Source organism: Lissotriton vulgaris, chromosome 1_1, assembly GCF_964263255.1.
Source record: "Lissotriton vulgaris chromosome 1_1, aLisVul1.2, whole genome shotgun sequence".
NCBI classification, from domain to species: Eukaryota; Metazoa; Chordata; class Amphibia; order Caudata; family Salamandridae; genus Lissotriton; species Lissotriton vulgaris.
The window spans coordinates 1,334,242,147-1,334,264,980 of NC_141685.1; the positions used below are offsets into that span (position 1 = coordinate 1,334,242,147).

General features: G+C 48.4%; 1 protein-coding gene across 1 annotated transcript in view; it reads right to left on the reverse strand.

Annotated features, from left to right (window-relative positions):
- Window positions 1-22,834, reverse strand: part of LOC147749121 (thiol S-methyltransferase TMT1A-like) — a 162,941-nt gene that overhangs the window by 12,914 nt on the left and 127,193 nt on the right. The window lies entirely within an intron of this gene.

A 22,834-nucleotide genomic window follows, 5' to 3' on the forward strand; every position in this document is an offset into this window, starting at 1 on the left:
GAAGGTGAATAGGAATAAACAAACTTATTTTCTCCTGCACTGCATAGAAAAAGAAATATCAACGCAACAGGACAGTAGGCAAAGGTTACCGTTGTCGCCTTTCGCCATGCAGAGATGAAGGGGAGAAAAAATAAACAAAGCCTCGTTAACATGTACGTGGTCTTTTAAAGACCTGTGAAGTACTCGGTGCGTCTGCAATCATCTCTAAAACCGTCTCTGTGTGGGTGCGCCCGGAAAGCTGCCTCGGCCCGGGCTGACACACACGACAGGGCAGAGTTGAAGCTCTTTCATTCCAAAGGCGTTGCGTGCCTGCCTTCAAACCCTCACTGCGAGGGCCAAGGATTTTGTTTGGGTGGGCCAGGCTCATGTTTGGGTGGGCCTGATCCACCCGGCCCACCTGCTAGAACCGGGCCTGCCTCACAGTCTTGACAATTACTACTCATGTTGCGTTAGGTTAACGCAATTTAAGTTCCCACATTACAGCATTACCGGTAATTTGTCACACAAACAAGATGTGGACAGCTAAGTGAGATATCTCTAAATCCCTGCCGTGTTTCGGATGGCTGCACTCTGTTACCCGACCAGGTCTGAGAGTGTTTCAGAACAATATTGCAGCTGCTGGTAAGAGTATTGGGGCCAAGTAGATAGCGTGGCTTAACAATTGCTGACTGTAGTGCGTGAGTGGCAAAATAAATCTAATACTTTGATGTTTGCAGGTCTAATTTAAGTAAATGAAACATATCTGAAATTCCTCCTTGCAGTTAGGAAATTGCATTGAATGAGAAATATTATTTATATTTTTGAAGGGTGTGTGTTTTGCAGGCGAGGCAGTAGTTGACAAGTGGCCTTTTCTTACGTGATTTACACTTTCTACCAATTCAGTCTTTGCACTCCGATTGATTACCTATTAACTGGGTAAGTTTGCAACGTTAAATGCTGGTTTTGAAAGTTGTCACTGCATGAGATCACTGGACTTATTAGTGTCAATGAATATAAACATGTTTTAAAACAGCCTGGTGAATTGCATTTATTTGCAGAAGCTGGTATATCCCACGCTACAGTCAGAACATTTTGGCCTATCAAAGGCATATCAACACAACTTAGCTGAGCTGCGCTGATGTCAGTGTGTGTACAGGGTGGTGCTAGGGACATACACTCAATAAATGAACAAAAACGCTTGAGTACACTCACCATCATTTATCACTCAAAGTGTCACACATAAGGCAATCACAATACAGTGCAGACGGCTAAAAGAAACATAAGACTATTCAATTTTCAATTCATTCTTTTTTTGTTATATTTCTTTTTATTGAAACAAACATCAGCAATAAGTTAAATTACAGAGGGTAGGACACAGCAGTCTAGTAATCAATCAATCAATCAGTGACACTTATAAAGCGCGCTACATACCCGTAGGGTCTCAAGGCGCTGGGGGGGGGGGGGGGTGCTGCTACTGCTCGAACAGCCAGGTCTTCAGCTTCTTCCTGAAGGAGAGGTGGTCTTGGGTCAGGCGCAGATCGGACGGGAGGGAGTTCCAGGTCTTGGCGGCCAGGTAGGAGAAGGACCTTCCTCCTGTGGTTGCTCTTCGGATGCGGGGGACGGCGGCGAGGGCGTGGTTGGCTGATCGGAGGTGGCGTTTGGGAGCGTAGAAGTTGACTCGGCTGTTGAGGTAGCTCGGGCCTTGGTCGTGTAGGGCTTTGTGTGCGTGGGTGAGGAGGCGGAAGGTGATTCTCTTGTTGATGGGGAGCCAGTGAAGGTCTCTCAGATGTCCGGAGATGTGGCTGGATCGTGGGATGTCGAGGATGAGTCTGGCTGAGGCGTTTTGGATCCGCTGGAGTCTCTTCTGGAGCTTGGCGGTGGTCCCGGCGTAGAGGGCGTTGCCGTAGTCCAGTCGGCTGGTGACGAGGGCCTGGGTGACGGTCTTCCTGGTCTCTGTGGGGATCCACCAGAAGATCTTCCGTAGCATGCGTAGGATGTTGAAGCACGCCGAGGAGACGCTGTTGACTTGCCTGGTCATGGAGAGGGAGGAGTCCAGGATGAAGCCCAGGTTACGTGCATGGTCTGTCGGTTTGGGTGCGGTGCCCAGGGCGGGAGGCCACCAGGAGTCGTCCCAGGCGGAGGGAGAGGAGCCCAGGATGAGGACCTCCGTCTTGTCCGAGTTCAGTTTCAGGCGGCTGGTCGTCATCCACTCGGCTACCTCTTTCATCCCTTCATGTAGGTTGGCCCTGGCGGCGGCGGGGTTGTTGGTCAGGGAGAGGATCAGCTGGGTGTCGTCGGCGTAGGAGATGATGCTGAGGTGGTGTTTGCGTACGATGGCCGCGAGGGGGGTCATGTAGACGTTGAAGAGGGTGGGGCTCAGGGATGATCCTTGGGGGACGCCGCAGATGACTTCGGAGGCCTCTGACTTGTACGGTGGTAGGCGGACTCGCTGTGTTCTTCCGTCGAGGAAGGAGATGATCCATTCCAGCGCCTTGTCCTGGATGCCGATGTTGCTGAGGCGCTGTATTAGGGTGCGGTGGCAGACCGTGTCGAATGCCGCGGAGAGGTCTAGGAGGATGAGGGCCGCTCTTCTACACAACAAAGGATAGCAGAACAAACCAAATCCAAAAACGTGTTAGACTATCACGGGGAGGGGGTTTCATCAGGGATAGTGCATACAGGTGGCCTACAGATTTCTCCTCTGAAACTGTTCCAAGACCCCCAAATCAATGACCATTTCCGAGAGCGTCCCCTCGCCAGATATGTAGTCTTTTCCCGGAACATACACCAGTCTAAGTTGTTTTCCCACTCTTCCAGGGAGGGGGCTGTACTGGCCCCCACAACTGGGCGATATTTTGTATGACAATTATATACCTAGGCTGTCCGGAATTCAGTTAAAACCGATTGTGCTTGACATTACCCTACCGACCTCAAATCAGCTGACCCGGTTTAAACCGAGTATCGCTGATTTTTAGGTCTCGCCTGCTAATGCGCTTGCACATTGCTGGCGAGAGATATTGGGGCTTAACCAGAGCTTAACCATCGGGCGATTCCATGCAGTGCCTGTGAAAAGCGCGTGCACATCAAAGTCATCTGCCTCCCTCCCACAGGCATCCCCCCAGGGTGCGCTCTGCCTCAGGCATTTCTCCTCCCCTAATTATTCACTGCCCAAGGTCGGCTGGCCGTACTTTCACTTTCACGGCCGCCAGGCCGTGCGACAGAGACGCTCTAATCAAAATGTAACTCAAGTTCGGCATCCTGCTGCTACTGCGCTCCTTCATTCCCGCAGCACTCCAGGCTTGTTTAATAGGATTCCTTTTGTTTCTAACCATCCCCATTTTTACACCGGAGTTTAATTAGACATTGTTCGGCTTTTTATAGTACGTTGTTCCTGGTTTCCGTGGAGCCATGAGGCATCTCAGCCCCTCCCACTCCCCCTTGTGCCCGGTGCTCCTGCCCTGTTCCCCACCCCTTCCGCCACATTACTTGCGTGGTGGGAGCCCCCCGAGCTGGATTCAGGAGTGTGCAGCCACTCACATGTGTACAATAAACATAAAGCAAACATGTTTGCTAATTTTTACAGCGTGCAGCACAGTAGTACTTCTGCTAGTGAACAGACACACAAAGCAAACTACTGCTGTATTGGTGCCTTACACAATTCCCCACGGCAGCGCTTGCAGCCATGTCTGCTTCATGGGTTACAACCAGCGACCTGCGGGTTTACTACAGATCTCTGCAGTAATGCCCACTTCCTGTGACCGCTGTAACAGAGCGTCCCATGCAGCTTCAGTGCAGCCAAGTAGTTTATTCCTGTGTGCCTTTGTGCCTCTGTGTTTTGCATGTGTCGAGACTGTGAGCCTGCCGCTTTTGACCCCAAGTACTTGGAGAAGGTCTTCAGAAATGCACTCTCCTTCACCTGGTATTTGCCCTATGCTTACGTGACTATCTGTGAAAACTCACAAGAACTTTTCGCTATACAAACGTCAGGCTTGTACATCTTCCTCCCGGGTGATGATCTGACACGTCAGCAGCATAGATGTCTAATCCTTAATGGAGTTTCCTAACGGAAGAGGTGAGAGTTCCTGCGGCCAGTTCCTGTGGTGAAGCCAGCGCAAGAGCCTGCTACAACAGCAGTGATGGGTTTTCTGGGCTTCAGTTTAAGCTATCTTGGTGACGTCTTAGGATTTGATAACGCTGAAGCTACACTGATTATAGGTCACTTAGATATTTCAGGATAGAGGTCAATCGCGACTACATCTGTCATGTTAGTCAAAGGCACATTTTGTGGTTTGGTCTGATGGCTGAGTTTTTTTTAAATCAAAGACTCATTTTTTGTGCCTTTGTGCCCTCTGTTAGACTCGGTTTTTGTGCCTTTCTGCCCTCTGTTAGACTCTTGTTTTTTGTGCCCTTCTGCTTTCTGTTAGACTCATTTTTCCCTTGTTTTTCTGCCCTTCTGTCCTCTGTTAGACTAGTTTGTTGTGCCTTTCTGCCCTCTGCATCACCACATCATCACTCAGCACTACCCCAGCATCACTCAGCACCACCACATAATCACTCAGCACCACCACATTATCACTCAGCACCACCACAGCACCACCCAGCGCCACCACAGCACCACCCAGCGCCACCCCAGCTTCACCCAGCGCCACTCCAGCATCACTCAGCGCCACCCCAGCATCACTCAGCGCCACCCTAGTATCACTCAGCAACACCACAGCATCACTCAGCACCACCACAGCATCACTCAGCACCACCACAGCATCACTCAGCACCACCACAGCACCACTCAGCAGCACCACAGCATCACTCAGCACCACCCCAGCATCACTCAGCACCACCCCAGCATCACTCAGCGCCACCCCAGCATCACTCAGTGCCACCGCAGCATCACTCAGTGCCACCGCAGCATCACTCAGTGCCACCACAGAACCACTCAGCGCTACCCCAGCATCACTCAGCACCACCACATTATCACTCAGCACCACCACATTATCACTCAGCACCACCACAGCAGCACTCAGCACCAACACAGCACCACTAAGCACCAACACAGCACCACTCAGCACCACCACAGCACCACTCAGCACCACCACATTATCACTCAGCACCACCACAGCACCACTCAGCACCACCACAGCACCACTCAGCACCACCACAGCATCACACAGCACCACCACAGCATCACTCAGCACCACCACAGCACCACTCAGCACCACCACAGCATCACTCAGCGCCACCCCAGCATCACTCAGCACCACCACAACACCACTCAGCACCACCACAGCATCACTTGGCACCACCACAGCATCACTCGGCACCATCACAGCACCACTCAGCGCTACCCCAGCATCACTCAGCCCCACCACATTATCACTCAGCACCACCACATTATCACTCAGCACCACCACATTATCACTCAGCACCACCACATTATCACTCAGCACCACTACAGCACCACTCAGCACCACCACAGCACCAACACAGCAGCACTCAGCACCACCACAGCACCACTCAGCACCACCACATTATCACTCAGCACCACCACATTATCACTCAGCACCACCACAACACCACCCAGCGCCACCCCAGCATCACCCAGTGCCACTCCAGCATCACTCAGCGCCACCCCAGCATCACTCAGCGCCACCCCAGCATCACTCAGCAACACCACAGCATCACTCAGCACCACCACAGCATCACTCAGCACCACCACAGCATCACTCAGCACCACCACAGCATCACTCAGCACCACCACAGCATCACTCAGCACCACCACAGCACCACTCAGCAGCACCACAGCATCACTCAGCACCACCCCAGCATCACTCAGCACCACCACAGCATCACTCAGCACCACCACAGCATCACTCAGCACCACCACAGCACCACTCAGCAGCACCACAGCATCACTCAGCACCACCCCAGCATCACTCAGCACCATCCCAGCATCACTCAGTGCCACCGCAGCATCACTCAGTGCCACCACAGAACCACTCAGCGCTACCCCAGCATAACTCAGCACCACCACATTATCACTCAGCACCACCACATTATCACTCAGCACCACCACAGCACCACTCAGCACCACCACAGCACCACTCAGCACCAACACAGCACCACTCAGCACCAACACAGCACCACTCAGCACCACCACAGCACCACTCAGCACCACCACATTATCACTCAGCACCACTCAGCACCACCACAGCTCCACTCAGCACCACCACAGCATCACTCAGCACCACCACAGCACCACTCAGCACCACCACAGCATCACTCAGCGCCACCCCAGCATCACTCAGCACCACCACAACACCACTCAGCACCACCACAGCATCACTTGGCACCACCACAGCATCACTTGGCACCACCACAGCATCATTCGGCACCACCACAGCACCACTCAGCGCTACCCCAGCATCACTCAGCCCCACCACATTATCACTCAGCACCACCACATTATAACTCAGCACCACCACATTATCACTCAGCACTACTACAGCACCACTCAGCACCACCACAGCACCAACACAGCAGCACTCAGCACCACCACAGCACCACCCAGCACCACCACAATATCACTCAGCACCACCACATTATCACTCAGCACCACCACAGCACCACTCAGCACCACCACAGCATCACTCGGCGCAACCCCAGGTTATAGCTGTCACATTTGCGAAAGTTATAACTATCGGCATTGTAAATGACAAAGCTATTAATTTAGCTATTTTCAAAATCAACACATAAATAAAAAAATTGTCATTTACAAGAACAATAGCACAAACTTTCCTAATGCGACACCTATTGCATTGCAAATGCTTGTTTCAAATGTGATTCACCACTTGGCCACTTTCACCTTTTGGCCACTTGAGGGAGCCATAGCATGACAAATCAGCATCCGACCTAGGCATCAGTAATCTCATTGAAACATTTCACCCTCCTCCCGCTGTTCATGGTGGTGTTCGCTCCCTTCCTCCCTCATCCTGCAATCCGTGGCTTTGCATGCTCGTCCTGCTCTCTTTTCAACATGATTGATGAGGAAAACTAAAATCTATTATTTCACCTAAACCAAATCGGGCCTGCCGGCTGCACACAGATCACTGCAGTAGGCTCCGTGATCCCAATTCATCTCTGCTATCTGGTAGGTTAGAGTGCTTCCAGCTGTGCAGTTGACTCTCCACCTCCCAAGCGTCTGTCTTGTTTTCGTCTGTCAGATTCCTTCTGACAGTGATGAGTTTTTGGATACCGAGGCAGTAGCCTCATTACTCCACATTCATTTCGAATTTTTTAGTCGCTGTGTAGGTTGTCTTATTGATGTGTGACTCTTTGTCACAGATGAGGTTGTATCACATGGTCAGCTCAGTGGCTCCACCTCCCATGCACCCTGTTTCTTCTATAAGAGGCTCCCTTGGCCCACACGGGGGTCCATTCTCTGCTGGGAGCACAGTCCCCAATTTTAACAATAGAGATGAAAGGTTCAGTTAATCACTCGGAGTCCGTCTATTTACTGAAATCAGGATTCATGTTACACCAACAGAACGGAATTAGAGGAACGCAACATTATGTGCAAGTTAAGGGGCAATCAGGCCTCCTTTTGTCTGAATATCCTGACTGGCGGCGGCCAAGAACCTCACACTTAAACAAGCTTTTGCAAGGCATCAGGTCTTGCATTTATGTGAGTTTAAGCTATTAGCATTGTAAATGACAATGCCTTTTATTTATGTTTTAATAACAAAAACAAAAATGAAACACATTCAGCTAGATTCATCATAGTCCCATTTTGCGAGTCCTTAATAGAGATTATTAAGGAATCGCTATTAAGGACTTGCAAAACGGGATTCATGTAGGAATCGCTAAATAAATTGCGATTCCTACACATTCCTTATTTGCGATTAGCAAATTGCTAATCGCAAATATTTGCGATTAGCAATTTGCTAATCGCAAATAAGGATGCGATTTCAATTGTGCCAGTAGTGTCCAAAGGACACCCTGTAGCACCCCTGAAATGTAATCTACATTGGTGTTGCGCACACACGTGTTCAAAGGACATGTGTGTGTGTAACATGCAACTTAGAAAAATGCATTTAAATGCATTTTTCTAAGTTTTCGCTATTTACCACGAGGTTTGACCTCGCGGTAAATAGCGGCCCAAAATTGCAATTTCGCAATTTTACAATGGTTCATGAATTGCATTTAAGGAATATCAAATCGAGATTCCTTAAATGCAATTCCTCGCAAATGTGCAAATTCTTTATTAGCGAATTTTGCATTTGGGATGATGAATCCCAAATGCAAAAATTGCACTCGCAAAGGGCCAGATTCTCAGAGTCTGGCCCTTTGCGAGCGCAATTAAGCTTGATGAATCTGGCCGATTGTTATTTGCAATGTCAATAGCTCAAACTCGCATAAATGCGAGAACTATTGCATTGCAATGCTTGTTTTCACACTATCAAAAAAGTGGTGCTACGTTGCTTACATCATCATTACGGTTGCCCATATTCACAGGATACAGCCATTGTTTTTGGCCGGGGGGCAGCGTTTACAACACAGCCTCTGCCTTTTTTCAACCAGCCCTAGTTAAAAACTGCTGTCTACATCCTAGTTCCATGAATTTGAACGTCTATGAAAATAGCGATCCAAGTGGGATTTATTTTGTATTTTTCTGTATTTCTTTACACACACCACGCATACATTGACGCATAACCGAACTCATTGTTAAAATGCGTAGTGTATTACGAAATCCCATTACCGAGTCAATTCGTTCTTCCCTCTGGGTTGAAAATTACCTGCAAGGCTTCAGAGCCAAGTCCTCTCGCCAGTCGCCTCTCTTTTAACTCGAAAGTAATAGGTTTTGACAGATACTTAAACTAAATGATTGAGGGAAAAATGTGAAGAGATTCATCAATGATCGACAATAATTTAAAGATCTGCAGGAAGTAATTTTCTGAGAGAGAGCTCTTTAAACTTATAAGCAAACAGTAATCTGTGTGCCGCATTGAGAATGATTGCACTCCTCAGGTGAGTGTGCTGTTTATAGTTGGCAGAGACTGAAAGTGCACATGTGGGAGGTGTTCGTCGTGTGCTCTGGTGACGGAGAGCAGGGTTGCACTCCTTGGGACTGAATGTGCTGTTTATAGATGGCAGGGAGTGAAAGTGCACATGTGGGAGGTGTTCCCCATGTGCTCTGGTGACAGAGAGCAGTGTTGGTCTCCTGAGGTGAGTGTGCTCTTTATAGATGGCATTGAGGGAAAGTTCGGACAGCAGTGGACATGATAGCAGGGCCCGTGTTTTTACACAAAAAATAATTTCAATAGCACTATTTTATTTCTTTTATAGCCTTAGGGAACCCAATGCAGGGCGTCAGAGCTCTTTACGTAACATACACATTATACATTGACAATAAATCATGTACATGTACAAGATGAGTTACACGAGACAGGGTTACAAGGTGTAGGAGTCACATGTCCCACGTGTCCTTCATAGCTCACTGTGCTATATTAAAAGGATTACAATTTACAAACTGCAGGTAACAAAAGGTTCTCTGTGTTAAAAGCAGTAACTCACTTTAATATCTACATACAAAAAAAACCTGTCATCTGCATGTTACATAATGTGCTTTGCAGGAGACACATTAACCTTATACTACTTCAATTCATATCTCGGAATTCACAAAACAAAGATCTCTCCAACAAATGCGTTCACATCGAGAGTTAGCTCACCATTATTACTATTCCCCGAGATGTACTGTGCACCTTTACAGCAGATGCCTTAACCCATAAAATATTTTAAAATGCTGACTTTGTAACCAATAAAGCAGAAGTGATCTATGGCCATGCTTCTCCTTGTTGCCAATTTCTTTGTGATAGTGTTTAAAAAAGTAAATATATTAGTTGAGGCCCAGATTTTGAGTCTTGGTTGCGCCACTGCTTTAGCACAACCCTGATACCAAATCTCATTTGTTAAATGTCATAATGTGCTGAAATGTTCTCGTTATATACCAGATAAACATGTATCAGGTCTTAATATCTGATGACACTTCTTGTGATTTCACATCCAGTGAGGTCACTTCCTGTTATGCCACGTGCAATGTCACATGTCGTGACATCATGTGCTGTGATTGCAAACGTCATGATTTCACTTGGATTCTGCCTAACTTGGTTAGTCCCCCAACTTCCTTTTATAGTACTTGTGCCCTGTGGTTTGGTTTCAAAATTCTATCTCCTATGCTATCCCTTTGGGTGGTGCTGGGAGGCGGGGAGCACAAACCTTCCCTCTTCCTTTAACAGAGATGTGGGTCTGTGCCTTTTAACAATTTTAAAATTAACAGCCTCGCTGCACTTGACAATTACTGAAAGCGAATATCTCCAACAAGCTGCAGAAATCGGAAAGGGGGAATAAGGAAGGCTCTGTGGGTGGGCTGGTAATAGGCAAACTGGGCTAGTTTTTTGAAAGAGCACTCGCCACTTTCTGGACAAAGTAGCATTTCAGAATCTCCATTAAGTGGTTCTCACAAGGCCGTAGTAATAAAGTGTCTGAGTGAGGCTGTCCACCCACCAGCATTCACTGCCAAGACCGCAGAGTGGTAGGAGTGTCTCGGAGCTGCCAGTACTTAATCTGCTCCTTGAGAGGATGTGGTGGCTGCTACCAATGTCAAACCAATCCATCATCTGACATCAAAAAACAAGGCGCAATAACAAGCCTTTGTATTTGTTAGTGATGCACCATTAATATGCTGCTTCACTTTTTATCTGTTGGCACAGTGCTTATATCTGTTAATGATGTACCTTGCATCTATATCGGTAGCACAGCATCTGCATCTCTTTGGGGCCCCCTGCACTGAACAACACTGAATTTATTTTCCATTTTCAGCTCATTCACACTCATGGCACCTATGGTTAGATCATTGTCAACCCTCTTCCTTGGCCAGCCATCATATGGGCCCATTCCTGGAACAAACAGCCTCTCTGGCTGGCAACAGAAAAGCCAGAAGACTAGATATTTGAACAAGATAGCTGGTGCCTCACTTGTGGGCCTGTGCATAGAGAGGGTGTTTTATGCTGACTGCACTCCTGTTTCAGCTCTGAGGAACAAGGATTTTAAGTCAGATGGTACTAGATTGTGATGGTACCAACCCAGTCATTGAGAGATCATATAATGTCGCTCTGCACTGCACTTTGACACTAGGTTTACCCCCAGGCCCTACATTTGGGAAGCAGTCTCCAGCTGGAATGTGTCAGAAAAGCATTTGGTAAAACATGCACAAGAGCTGTCACTAGAGTAGGGCAACCTTATACTGCACATTGAGGGCCTCCCCTTGCCTGTGCTTTGGATGAACCCCTCCCCTGCCCATGTTCCCTGGTCTGAGCTCAGCCATGATCCAGGCACAGCCTGCTGCACCCTGGTAATATGATTTATAGCACAGGCTCTTCCCTGTAAAACAACTGTGCATCCATCAATTTTGGGAGGGCCTTTTGACAGATAAAAGTTTACATGGGAAGGAAGGAGCGAGTGTGCATGACCAAAGACTCACTGAAGAAGCATTGCATGGGGGACTACAATAAGTTTGATTTGTAGAAATGTGTTTGTATCCTCATATACACTGTATGTACTCTTTCTATATGACATGCAGTGTAGAAAGCAAGCAATAATAAAAGTGAAACGTTCCATAAACACCAGAAAAACACTGTTTCTGTTGTTTTTAATGGCGTGAAAATGGGTAACCACTGATAACCACTGTTTTTTTAGGTCTTGAAATCACTGGAAAACACTGAAAAACCCCCACCAGAATTGACCAAAAATAGAAACTGAAAACAGGAAAGCCTACATATACCCCAGCGTGACCCACTGCATCTGCAAACTGTTTAGGTCCGTAGGCTCCTATATATTAACCATATGACTGCTATGGCTTTTCCCCTCCTGTGCTGGAAAAGGTTGAAAGGCTTTATTTCATGACGAGCTCAGCTCATCATAAGCACACGACCAGTGTACTGCATGACGAGCTGAGCTCGTCATGAGCAGGGAAGGGGTTAAGCAAACATCTTCTTGCCTCTGGAGAGAGGGAAACTCCAAGTACTCTGTGTATAATGTTATGTATTTTGCGCCAGTATGTGTTGAAAAGTTTACATTCCCTAATAACGTGCATGAAGGTACCGACTAGACCACATTCCATTTTTCAAAGTGTCTGAAAGCCCCATATGTACTAACCTGAGTCCTGTAAGGTAGATCCTATGTAGAATCTTAAGTTGTACCAGTCGTAGGCGAGTTTAAATTGTGACCTCTTTAGGGTAGGACACCGCTACCTGCCAGTCTTCCTCGTCTAGTTCTAATCTGTCTTGTAACCACTTAGTTCTAAGCTCCTCTATTGAGTCAGTCCTGTGATTAATCAACTTTTTTATATATTAGAGAGATTGTTTTATCGGGAAGATGTCCATCTAATATTCTGTCTTCCAGAGGGGAAGCTTCTGAAGGTTCCGTCTCACCAGGCAACAATGACTGAAGGGCGTGCCGTACCTGACCATATCGAAAGTATTCCGACGGAGCAAGTTTATAGTCGGTCTGTAATTCTTGGAATGATTTAATCTTCCCCTTCCCCCAAATGTCCTTGACCGTAGAAATGCCTATGAGTTCCCACCTATCAAAGCCTTTCGTTTTCCACAGCTTGCCAAGCATTTCAGAGTCCCAGAGCGGAGTAGCCATAGTTAACCTATTTCTCCAGCCCAGGAAGGCCGTAGCTGCGTGCCAGACATTCACGGAGTGCTTAGTAGGACATGTCAATGGCACTCTGTTAGGACGAGAGTATAAGGCCCTGTTATAGTTATTACCTGGAAGAAACCATTTATCCAAGGCGTAGCCAGGATCGTCTACCTGGCCATAAGTGCAGTGGTTAATTGCCGCCAAATGGGCAGCCCTGTAATACCTTTTAATATCAGGGAGAGCGATACCTCCGTTATACCAGGAAAGAGTCAATTTATGTAAGGCAATGCGAGGCCTCCCCTCCCACAGTAGACTACGTTGCAGATTCTCAATTTCACACAACTAACTAGAGGGCACCACATCCAAGGAGTTCTGCGGAGCATAGAGAAAGCCCGGGAGAGCCATCATCTTAAACAATGCAGCTCTACCCAGTAAGGAAAGAGGAAGCTTCTTCCAGTTAGTTATATCGCTCCAGAGCTGACAAAGAGGGGGGAGAAGATTCAGAGAGTACCTAACTGATAAGTCCAGAGACACAAAGATCCCCAGATATGTAAACCCCTCCGAGCTAATCTGAATCGGACAGTTACTGGGAGGTACAGGAGGGTCACCCTTTAAGACAAACATAATGGATTTACCCCAGTTAATTGAAAGGCCAGAATTCCTCCCAAAGGAGGCAAGAACGTCAAAAACCACATTGAGGGATTTACGGGGGGAGGCCAAATATAGTCAAATATCATCCGCATATAGGGAGATGCGGTCCTCCCAATCCGGAGACCAATGCAGACCCCTGATCGAAGGCTCCCAGCGCAACCAGGCAGCCAAAGGCTTTATTGCCAATGCAAAAAGAAGGGGGGACAACGGGCAACCCTCACGTGTTCCCCTTCCAATAGAAAGGCAGACGATACTTTATTATTCACTACCACTTGTGCGAGTGGCTCCGAATACAGCAAGTGTATCCAGCCAATGAATCCAGGGCCAAACCCAAAATTAGTCAATACCGCCCATAAATATGGCCATTCAATCGTATCGAATGCCATTGTTGCGTCTAACGACGCAATTATAGCCGGTTCTCGCAGAGTCTGGGCCCTGGTCAAAACTCCATGTAATCTACGCAAATTCAAGGCCGTATTTCTGTGGGGCATAAATCCTGACTGGTCAGCATGCACCAACTCAGTGAGAACCTTAATCAACCTGTTAGCCATTACTTTGGCCAAAATCTTAGGCTCTGCATTGAGCAGAGAAATAGGTCTATATGAGGCACAATTAGTTTTGACCTGACCCTCCTTGTGTATCCCTACTATCATTGCGATCTTCTGATCTCTTGGGAGAGCCCCTCCCTCCCTGGACTCCACAAACATTTCCTTCAGATAGGGCGCAAGGCGATCCGGCTTAAGCTTGTAGAGCTCTATAGCGAGACCGCTAGGGCCCGAAGCTTTGCCGAAGTTCAAAGAACAGATAGCTAAAGCAATCTCATCAGCCGTTAGTTCACTATCCATAAAACTTGTATCTTCTGCGGAAAGATGCAGGAGTTGTATATCTCGGAGTAGAAAGTGGGAATCAGACTCCGGGTAAGGAGAGATCGAAGTATACATTGTTTGGAAGTGCTTCACAAACTCATCCACAATACTTTGTGGATCTGTAAGCTTCTCCCCCTCCTCAGTCAGAAGCTCAGGGACCAGTCTGCTAACCCAGTCCTTTTTTTCCAGCCATGATATGAGCTTTCCTGCTTTGTCTCCCAAATCATAAAGCCTGCCCTGCTGCTCTCTACCAAGCTGTTTTGCTCTATCTGTGGCCAGTGCTTTGTATTCGTGCTGTTTCAGCCGCAACTGGTGAAGTTTACATTGAGTCACCCCTAATTCCAAGTCCCTTTCCAACCCTTCGATTTCAGTCTCCAACTCCACCATCTCCCTCTGTTTCTCCCTCTTCACTCCTGCTATCAAGGACAAAACCTGACCCCTGACAACAGTTTTAAAGGCCTCCCATAGGGACAGCGAGGAAGAAACCGATCCCACATTTGTGACAAACCATTCTTCTATTTTGACAAGGAGGTCCTTCCGAATCTTAGGGTTGCGCAGATACCACAGGTTTATAGGGGCCACTCGCCCGCCGTGTTACGATGCACCACAATATGGATCCATAATGGAGAATGGTCAGAGATCCCTCTGGCCAGATGTTCGACTCCCGCTACATATAAAGCTTGAGTCGCCGGAACCAGACAATAGTCCAGCCGTGAAGGACTGTTATGGACCCAAGAATGAAAGGTATATTGCCTACTATCAGAATGTAGCACCCTCCAGCAATCAACCTGACCCATTGCATCCATGAAGTCAACCATCCACCACATCGTCCGCCCGATCTCTCGAGGGGGATGCCTGTCCATTGAACCGGAGACTACCGCATTAAAGCCGCCTGCCAACAATAGAAGGCATTCAGGGAGTGAAAGGAGAACCGATCCCAAGTCTGCAAAGGTCTGAAGCCCTGGTGGGACATAGATGGAAAGGAAAGTGATATGGTGACCCTCCCACCTGCCCGTGACCCCGCTATACCTGCCCCTTCCATCCTCTCAAATGGAGGTAACTGCCAAAGGGAATGCCTTACGGACCAATACTCCCAATCCTCTAGAGCCTGTTGTAAACCCCGAATGACCAATTAATTTGTATCCCATTCTATGTAATGCGTTGCATGAGTTTCCAACTAAATGAGTTTCCTGAAGCAGAACCACGTCTGGCACCTGCCTTTTGAGTAATTGGAAAACAACACTCCGCTTGATTTTGTCCCCCAACCCGTTAACGTTCCAACTCAATACTTTTATTTCACTACCCCCCATCGTCAGCTCAACACCACCCGCCTCCCTCTTCTTGCCATATATTCAATAAAGGTACAGTGCTGATGAACTCCACAAACCTAAAGACATAAAATACTAACATTCCCCCCAACTCCCCTCCACCCCGCTGCCCTGCCCATTGGGCTCAAAACTGCCCACTGAAAACTCCAGAGTTGTCGCCCATAACACTTCAAAGAAAGAAAAACTGGAAGAGGATCCCACTTCCCCATCCCCGCCCCGAAACCCGAACACAACAACAGCCCTCCAAGCCCATATTCGTGTCAAAAACGAATCTTTTACGGTAGGCCTTAATAATGCAGTACAGAATCCCCATGGACTCCAATGCGTCACAAAATGAAAGTTATTCCGAAAGGATCAGGGCCCTTTCATTCCTGTTCCATCACCGCCTCCACCTCCGTCCGACCCGATGATTGAGTGCCATCCCGAGGGAGAGTGTCAAGCCAATCAGCCACAATATCTGGATTGTCTAAGAACCAGACCTTCCCACGTACCTCCACCCTCAACCGTGCAGAAAACATCATAGCATATTTCAACCCTCTTTCCCTCAGTTTCTTTTTAACTGCTAGAAAATTACGACGCTGTTTCTGAATTGTCTGCGTGAAATCCGGGAAAAAGGAAAGGGCGGTGTTTTCAAACTGGACAGGACCTCCAAGTCTTGCCGTTTGCAGGATAAGATCTCTGTCCCTAAAATTTTGTATTCTGGCAATCATAGGGCGAGGTGGGGCACCATGCTGTGGCTTCCCCCCGGACACCCTGTGCGCACGTTCAATGGTAAAAAAATTACTGAGGCCTTTGGGATGAAGATGTTTGAGGATGATGTTCTCCACGAATAAGTCAGGAGCAGGCACCTCCTACCTCTCAAGCACTCCCAGAATGCGGATGCTATTGCGCCGGGCCCTACTTTCATACTCATCAAGCTTCCGTTCTGCCAATTCCTGAGAAGATTTAAGCACCCGCACATCTTGCTGGAGCTGGGTAACATCATCCACCAGCCTGGAGGTTTTAATGTCTAGAGACTTAACCTTTTCATTAACTTTTGTCAGGTCAGCTCATATGAGGTTTACTTCATTCGACACAGTGTCCAATTTGGAATCCAGCGTCACCATTCGCTGTCCCAGAGAGGATTTAACTCCACCTATGGCTCCCATGACATCGTGAAGCGTGATTTCACTCCCTCGGTCTGCGAGCGCACCAGTAGTCACGGCCGGTGACCCCATTCCGGGCAGCGATCCCTTAGGCTGGGTATACCGGTCCAACTTGTTGGACTGCACTGGCTTCGGGGCTCTCTGTCCCCTGGAGGATTGCTTCTCGCGGTCTTGCTTGGAGGCCATTGCACCCGTTCAGTGGTTCCCAAATATAGTGTCTAGCACCGGTATTCCCCACCCGATGTCGCTGCTCTTTAAAATGTGGGCCTCTCTTCCTTCAGGCCATTTCCAGTGCAAAGATCCAATTGGGGGGTGCCCTCGACACCTCCTCTATCGCCCGGCAGTTCGGTAATTTTAAGCCCCCGACACCACTCCTCCAGCCTCTCCCACTTGGTTCCTGCTCCCGACAAGACCAGCACAATCTTTTCGCCTCCGGGCGGGTCGTCTTCACGCTCTAGCCAACGTCAGGGAGTCCGCACTTGCACACAGACGCCGGGCCCACACCTCACTTCCACAGCATCACACTCTTCATAATGGCCGCTTCACCTTTCCAGCAACACGGTCTTCGTCCCCTAGAGGTCCGGAGGGGAGGGGGGTATACCCAGCACCAAGCCCCAGCACTCTTAACGCCCCCACTGCGCCTCAAGTCCGATTTGCGGATCTTCCTTGGCATCCAAAGCAGTGCCACAGTCTGGGTCCCAACACTCAGCGGGGCCACTGCAAATCACAAAGGGGGGGAGGGGGCCCCACAGCAAAGCACCAGCCCCCACTCACCTCCCAATACACCCAGGCTTTGGTGCACCGGTGCTCCAAATCCACAGCGCCCAGGACCCCTCCAACTCAACTGGCCGCCTTCAATCTACTGACGGAGGGGAGGGGGAGCGCAGATGAGGGCCCACATATGCGCCGTTCTTCTCCTCTGCCCCCGGGCCCGCTCGCAGCGTTTCTGGATGTGCCGACCATCAATCTCCGGATTGGACCGGCGCTCCAAGTCCACAGCGCCCAGCTCTCCTTAGGCACACCGGGCCGTCCTCAATCTACGGCCGGAAGGGAGGGGGGGTGCAGAGACGATTCCACAAGCGCGCCGCCCTCCCAATCTGCTTCCGCATCCGCTGGTAGCGCTCCCGATGGACCCCACAGGCAACTTCCGGCGTAGGCCGCTGATGGTATTGAACTTCGGAGCGGGCGCAGCGAGTACTCCAGTCCCCAGTCTCCGCCCCCAGCAGGCCCGGACTCAAATTGTGCACAGTGTCGTCATTCGGTGGCCCCAGTCTCCCGAAATTGGCCCCCTCATCTAAAAGCGCTCTCCGCTGCAATGTCCAGGGCACGGGGAGCAGGATCTATGTCAGGATTTTAGGGCCAGTGGATGGACTCGGCGGAGCTGAGAGTCTACGCGGCCATCTTAGGTCGTAGCATAGCTCCTCCCTTCAATTCAATATTTATTAATGATTTAGAACTCCAAGGAGGTCCACTTTAATAGGTTTATACAAATGATTACATAAAATATAGTAAAACATGCAAAAGCACATTAATGGCAGCAACTACAAGTACAAATCTTTCAACGCACAGCAGCTTCAGCAAATAAAGTTTGGGATTAGCAGCAAGAGGATTGTGAAAAGAAAGCACATCCTGAATTGTGCAAAGAGCATTTAAATAGTAGCCAGTTCACATGCAAAAATACAATGAAAAATCCAGCTTCAGCAGCAAGTTAACTTGAAATTAGCAACGAGAAAATAGGAGTAGGAAAGCACATTCTTACATGTGCAAAAAGAAAAAAAAAGCAGTTGTGTGACAGCAGATTCATGTGCAGAGTACAAGCCGAAATCCATCTTAAATAGAAAATCGAGTTTAAAATTTTGCAACAAGAAAGTGGACGAAAAACAAAACATATCCCAGTTGTGCAAAGAGCAGATCAGTAGTAGCCAAAACATGTGCAAAATACATTAGGAAGAGGAGAGAATATTAAGACTACTTAATAGGGGGATAGGCACACGGATAACAGCCCATTTAAAAGAATATTTAAAGGATTAAAATATGTACATATACTCCTAAAAAAAGTTGAATAATTTTACACAGACTACTTCATTTTTCGGGCAAAAGAGAAAGTCGTTGGCTGAAGCTACATCTTTAACACTATTTTGTAAAAACATAGTGCGACTACTCACCGTGAGGGTCTCAAGGCGCTAAGGGGAGGAAGGGGGTGGTCCTGAATTGCAGTAGAAATGGTGATTGCCTAAGCAGCAGAGGTAGGGAGATCCAAGTCTTGGTAGCGAGGTAGGATAAGGATCGACCTCCAGCTGTGATCTTGCAGTTCTGTGGAATGGTTGCCAAGGCCAGTTGGGCGGTGCCTAGATGTCTGCAGGGAGTGTATAAGGAGAGGCAGTGGTCGGGGTATGCAGGTCCGGTGTTGTGGAGAGCTTTGTAGGCATGCATGAGGAGCTTGAAGGTAATTCTTTTGTTGATAGGTAGCAAGTGAAGGTCTCTTACGTGGCTGATAATATGGCTGCAGCGTGGGATGTTCAGGATGAGTCTGGCAGAGGAGTTTGGGATGTTCTGCAGTTTCTTTTGGAGTTTCTGGGTGGTGCTGGCTTGAGTGTGTTGCCATGGTAGAGCCTGTTGCTGACGAGCTCATGGGTGACTGTTTTCCTGGACTAGGGGGGGATCTGCTTGAAGAACTTACGAAGCAGGTGGAGAGTGTAGAAGCAGGAGGACGAAACAACGATGATTTGGCAGTTCATTGAGAGCAAGTCCAGGATGATGCTGAGGTTTTGTGAATGCTCCAAGGATGTGGTGGGTGGGTTTGGAGCGCTGTGGGCCACCAGGAGTTGTCCCAGATGGAGGGGGTGGAGCCCAGGATTAGGACTTCGGTCTGGTCAGATTTGAGCTTGAGGTAGCTATCCCTCATCCAGGTGGCCACTACCTTCATCCCATTGTGGAAGTGGATCTTGGCGTGTGTTGGTTCGTTTGTGAGGGAGAGAATTAGGCGGATGTAGTTGGTGTAGAAGACGATGTTGAGTCTGTGGCTTTCAATGATGGGTACAAGCGGGCCATGTAGATGTTGAAGTGGGTGGGTCTCAGGGAGGATTCATGAGGCACTCCCAGCTAATCTCTGTGGGTTCTAAGTTCAACGGTGCCGTGGAGTTTTGCAGAGAGGGCGAGGTGGGAGACAGTGCTGAATACAGCTGAGAGGTCCACGAGGATAAGAGAAGCAGTCTTGCCTTGGTCGAGAAGTGTGCAGATGTCATCTGTAGCGGCGAGGAGAGCATTCTTTGTGCTGTGAGTGCTTCTAAAGCCCGTTTGGGAGCGGTCCAGGATGAGGTCTGTTTCTATGGACTCGGAGAGTTGGGCGTTGATAGCTTTTTTGATGATTTTGGCTGGGAATTGGAGCAGAGAGATGGGTCTGTAGTTTTTGTTTCGCTCACTCCCACCCCTTGTTTGGTATTTAGTACTGTGTAATTCTGCACATGTATGGTGAAGAATTAGTAATAAAACCATAGACATTGGAAGGAACGAGCCTCAGAATTCCTTACAGGTGTATATGACGTTCTCTCCTGGAACCATACAGTAGACTCAGCCTCGGCAAGTGCCACGGTGTCTTCATGACTATGCATTAGTACTTTCTTTGCATCATAGTTTTCTGTTACATGGAGGGAGATATGAGATGGCCGTGTGCATATTTTCGATCCTGTGGTTCAATTACTTAAAGTGACTCTCTCTGACATTGTTTCGCATTCTAGTTTTGGCACTTAGCCACTAGTGATTCTCAGTAATTCACTTTACTTAAATTTTTGCCAAACTTCAACGAAAACGTATATTTCAGGAAAGGTGCCTGGTAATTAAGGCTCTGAAGTGGCTTAGGCACCGTTTAGAGCTTTATAAAACTCCTCACGAAATATGATAAAAAGTGGACAGTGTGCCCTCTAGATTAGAAGTCCACACCTCCTTTGTCGTGACATCCTGAATTGATTTCTGCATCTGATTTCAACCAGATTGCCCCTCTTTCTTTGCCCATACAAGCATATCTGTGCACTGCACCTCGTGTCTTGGACGTACTTTTCTCAACAAGATGTACTGCACAACTCGCTCCGCTGCTCCTTGAGGCTAGGTTTACACTGGATCTCCCAGAGAGCCTGCAGTCAGTGTTGCTGCTTGTTGTTTGAAGTTACCGCGAAGGAGCCAGCCGCTTCCAGCTCTCCGCCGCCTCCACGCTCGACTCTCTTCAACACCCTTGTGAAAAATAAATACAAACTTGGTGAACATTATCGGCGCCATCTTGCCCCCTCTTCCAAGCCCATTCATGCGCGTAAGCGGCAGCCATTTTGAGCACCATGGCCTCCCTGCCCCTCGCTAATAGCCAGCGCGTCTCTCTCTCTCTTAACCTCGCAAGCATTCCCCCGCACGCTGACAACCCCCGCTCTCTCATGCCTTGGGTCATAAACCCCTCTTCAGCGCAGCTTCACCACGGAATCCTATCCTGTTCCCAGCGCGACACCTTCCCTCATTCCTTTCATGGCCTCAAACCCTTTTGATGCAAACCCCCTTTTCCTGTGTCCCCGTTTGTCTTCCCTGTTCCCAGGCCGCCACCTGGCTCTGCGGATACTGTTTATTACCCCGTACAGTAGGAAGCTTCCCCCTCCCCATCAAAAGATCCCCGAACCGATCAAAGCCCCCACCCCATGAGATCCGATCAAACCCCATGCATTCCGTGAATCGGCGGAATGCCCTGCTGTGCGACAACCATCACCTGTTGTGACCGGGGTGGGGAATCCAACTGTAAATGTGTGTGGGAACGGGCCTGCGGGGGAGATTCCGAGGATGTTCTTTCTAATACTAAAGTGTTGCAAGAATGTGTTATGTGCAATAAAGGTCGTAAACCCTAGTATAAGAGGCCAGGCCTCAGAGATGTGGTTAGAGCACCTCGTGACGATACTTGCTGTCTGAATTGATGTGTTCTCCTCCGGAGAGAATAAAATCCTCGTTTCCCGCCTTCCAGTCTCCAGCGCCTGCTTCTTCATTGATTAATATTGGTGGGTCATAGAGGCGATACCGCCGGGCAACATAAAAGGGTTTTTGGTTACCGGTTGTCTTTGGAACCCTTTTTAACAATTGGCGTCCCAAACGTGGGGCCCATCAGCGACTCGTGGATCCAGTGGGAGAGGTCCTGACGACAGAGTGAACGACTGCAACGATCGGAAGGTACCCTGTCCGATAGACCCTCGTCTGACAGCCGATCATCCGAACTTCACTGGTTCCGAACAGACCTCTCTCGAGTGATCTGCGGTCCTGACTGGGAACCATCAGGAGTGCCACGAGAAGTACGAAGAGAAGAGGACGATCGGGCGCTGGATTCGGAAGACGAGAAACTGTCCATACGGTCCGGGTAAGGTCGTGCAAACACGACGAATAGCGAAAGTGATAGATAATTGAAAGTAATTGATAATTGTTGAGAAAATACTAGTATTACTTTGTGTTAATTTATTGGAGATTCACTGTCTACAAACGGAGAAACAACAGGCTCTCCCTTTATAAACAGCGAAGGATAGGTACGCACCCGTCGGACCTATCTTTCTCCCCCACTGAACAATTGCCCCTTCCCCCCATTGATTAACTGTTATAGATTGTTTTCTGGAGATTCTCTGTCTGCAAACAGGGAAAAATAGGCCCCCCTCTTTGCAGATAGTGAAAGGGTAGGTGACGCGAACCTTAGCGAGCCTACTTATTCTCCCCATTGACCATATTGATTTTTTATTTTTGGCCTAACATTGATTGATTGCTCAGAATTGGTTTATGAGGTATTCACTACGTGCAAACAACGTAGAATAGAAATATTCTGTCTAGTCTTTGCGCGCAGTGATAAGATAGGTAGTGCTGACTATTATCCCATTGTGATCCGTCATGCCTGTCTTCTCCCCACTGGTTAGCAGCCTGTTTTACCCGGACCGCTTATTAGAGATGAACCATCCGGCTCCGCTGGAGGGCACCCCTAATAAGGACATGTTCATGAAGCATGGATTAATTGCTATAGCCTATAGTGAGCTGTGGCATAAATATACGAGAAAGGATCGAGAAAGACAGTGGCCACTGAGAGGATCCTTTGATCTCGACAAGATAGAAACAGTAGAAATAGCCCTTCGTAGGAATGAAACAACACCTATTATGCTCGATAGTC